The sequence below is a fragment of the Alligator sinensis genome, unplaced genomic scaffold (assembly GCF_000455745.1).
Source record: "Alligator sinensis unplaced genomic scaffold, ASM45574v1 scaffold1404_1, whole genome shotgun sequence".
Taxonomy (NCBI): Eukaryota; Metazoa; Chordata; order Crocodylia; family Alligatoridae; genus Alligator; species Alligator sinensis.
Genome location: NW_005843008.1, coordinates 181,007 through 184,554, shown reverse-complemented (window position 1 = coordinate 184,554; position 3,548 = coordinate 181,007).

Here is a 3,548-nt window from a genome sequence, read left to right as displayed (position 1 = left end):
GGGTAGTAATCGGTGGGCTTGATCCTGGCCTGGATTACTTCCATCACATCCTGAATCTTTGCTCCAGGCAGGCAGTATACCTCTCGTGTTGAGGGGTCCTGGCGACAGATGGGCCCTTCCGTACGTCTCAGGATGGAGTCGCCTATGACAAGTACTTGTTGCCTCCTCCTCTGGGTCCGCTTGGATCTCTTGACCTGTTCGAAGTGTGGAGAATGTGGTGTTGCTTCCTGCCCAAGGGTTTCCTTCTCTCCTTCCATCTCCTGCAGGGTCGCCAGGGCCTTGTATCTGTCCTCCAGTCGGACTGGAGGAACTGGTACCTGTTCACTGCGAGCAGCTCCGGTCCTGGATGTGACTGTCTGCCACTCTGCTGTGGAGGGCATTCCCCGGGGTGCTTCTTCCTTAGGTGCCTGGTCCTGCAGGGAAAGGAAATAACTGTCAATTTCCTCCTCCGCCTCCCTGATACCCCTCAGCCTGCCAACCTCCTCCCGGAGCTCCCTCACCTGTGCCTCCAGAGCCCTAAGATGGGCTCCTGCCGGACAGGTGTGGGGGCCCCCAATCTCTGCCCCCCCAACCCGGCTGGGGATCCCCTGCAGGCCAGGAGGTAGGGGCACATCAGCTCCCCCATGGGACTATTGATAGAAAAAGAATTGTCCAGATGGATCTTGGGGCCACCCCGGTCGGGTGGCCGATGGCAGTACCGGCGTCTGGCGGGTGACCGGACAGATGACTCACAGGAACGAGAGAGAAATTCTTCAGGGGCCGCCACTCAAAAAAAGACCATTAAATAAACATTACGGGGGACAACTTATAAGAAAACAGGGTTTGCGTGCAGGGTCAAAGGTTCAAACCAAGTGCTCCCGCGGGGGTCAGTGAGCAGAGCCCCCCGGACAGCGCCCACCGGCTGATGAACTGCTTTAGCTTGCCGGCGGCTACTGCCCAGTGGTGCTCTGCCTGGAGACGGGCGCGAAGGACACCGAGGAAAAACGCCCCGAGGTGACCGGGAGCCTTCCCGGCCAGAGCCTCCCTCCTGGATAGCCAGATAACCAGCTTGGCCAGAGCCAGGAGGAGGTTGACCAGTTGGTCCCGGGCCTTGGTGGGGTGACGGATGGGGAGTGCGTAAACCAAAAGGGGTAGGGAATAGTGCAGCCAGAACTTCGGGAGGAGGTTCTGGAGGAGGAGGTGCAGGGGCTGCAGCCTGGCGCACTCGAGGACCAGGTGTGCCAGGGTCTCCCTTTGGTGGCAAAAGGGGCACTCGTCAGAGACCGCGTCGACCCGCACCAGATACACGCGCGTCGCGACGGCCCCGTGAAGGAGCCGCCAGCCTAGGTCCCCGGCGGCTCTCGGGACGAGCTCCGAATAGACGCTGAGCCACCGGGGACCGTCGGCTACGCCCTCGCCAAAGTAGTCCCGCCATTTGGTGTCCTCCATGGGCTCGGTCTGGGTGGAGGGCTCAGACCAGCTTCGGGTAGCCTTGGCCCCCTGGGCAGAGGCCCTAGCAGCACTCCTCGTCGACACCATTGTATAAGCTGCTGTTTGTAGATCTATGTGGTGTCTATGCCCTACCCTTACAGGAGCCTCTCTTCTGGCCCTTCCTGCCCACCCGCCGGCGCAAACGTCTGTGCAAACGCTGGCGTGCTCTTACAGAGTAAGAGCTATAATGTAACTATAATGACTCTTGAAGTGAGGAGCTGCCTGGCTGCCCTCTTCTCCCTGCATCTTTATACACTGTACTCCACTTTTCAGGGCAGAAAAAGTTTATGCGCTTACCTGAGTGCAATATAAACACACCTTGAATAAGAACAGCACACATCAGCTGCTCCCTCCTCATTTTAAGGCTTATTACCTTGTTTCTCAGGTGCCTTGTGCCTCTGATAGCATCCTTGATCTTGACAGGGATCTGTCACTTTAAGGATGCTTAAGCCATCATGGAATTGACAGTTCTTAATCAGGTTTTCCAGATAAAAGAAGTATGATTTGTCATGAAGTAGATACTGTGGTTAGAAATCTATGACCATGAGCAGTTCCTACACTAACAGATGCAAATAATAGGAAATAGTTGGCAAATAAGCAGGCAATGAGATGGGTATCATTAAGCAATTAAGCAACCAATGCACTAATCCAATATTCATATCAGTAGGGCGCAGTGTAGTTATAGGGAGTGCACAATCTCTACAGTGGGAATCACTCTCTATAGCACTCTCATAGTATCACCTGGCTAGAAGGGACCTCGGGGGGTATCTAGTCCCAACCTGTACAGAGGTAGGAGTTGCTGTTCCCAGCCTGTCCCAGGCAGATGCTCATCCAGCTTCTGCTTGGAGACCTCCAGCGAGGAGAGCCCACCCCTTCCTGGGCCACTGGCTCCTTTTGTTCTGGTCTTTCCCCTCGGAAGACCCAGAGCTTCCTTTTTCTTGCAGTCTAGTAGCATACCCGATAGCCCATCTCAACCTGCCTTGCTGCAGCCAGGGAGAAATACATTGTTCTTGCTCTCCTTTACGACAGCTGGTTTTCTGACACGGTTGACTCTTACCAGCTTATTGTCCACTGTCACTCCGAGGTCCTTTTCTGCAGAACTGCCACCCATCATAAGGTCTGTTTTCCGGCTCTCCTCCCACCGTGCGCGTGGCTCTCCTCTTCGTTAATAAAGTTATTGAAGAAAACTTATACTCCACTTGATACCAGCTGCCAACTAGATCTAAACCATTGACCACTATCCATTAAGCCTGACTATCTAGCCAGCTTTCTATCTAGTCATTAATAAATATGTTGAACAGCACCAAGTCCAGGACAGACCCCTGTGGGACTCCACTCAAAAACTCCTTCCCTTCCAACCTGGATCCATTTATAATTACCCTTGGCTTGCAATTTCTGAACCAGTTGTCTTTCCATCTTACACATCTCTGCATCTTACGTTACAGTTCATGTCAGGAGCCCAGAGAACCATAACAATTCCATCCCCATTCCGGTGTTCAGTGAACTCAGGACATACCTCCCCCATTTATGTTTACCATGTCCTTGGGAAATGCATGGGCACCCTTGCCACTTGTGTTCATGGTGTATCCCAAAGGCCATATGGATAGTGGCCATATAGAATCTGGTGTGTTTTTCCTGCCAATATGGTGAAATCAAACCAGTCACTACCTCCAGTACTGGTGTTTCCACACTTAAAAATGGACGATGCTAAATTGGAAACTATTTGGAAATACACCCGAGTCATAGATTCATAGATGTTAGGGTCGGAAGGGACCTCAATAGATCGCGTCCGACCCCCTGCATAAGCAGGAAAGAGTCCTGGATTTAGATGACCTCAGCTAGATGCCTATCTAACCTCCTCTTGAAGACCCCCAGGGTAGGGGAGAGCACCACCTCCCTTGGGAGCCCGTTCCAGACCTTGGCCACTCGAACTGTGAAGAAGTTCTTCCTAATGTCCAATCTAAATCTGCTCTCTGCTAGCTTGTGGCCATTATTTCTTGTAACCCCCGGGGGCGCCTTGGTGAATAAACCCTCACCAATTCCCTTCTGTGCCCCCGTGATGAACTTATAGGCAGCCA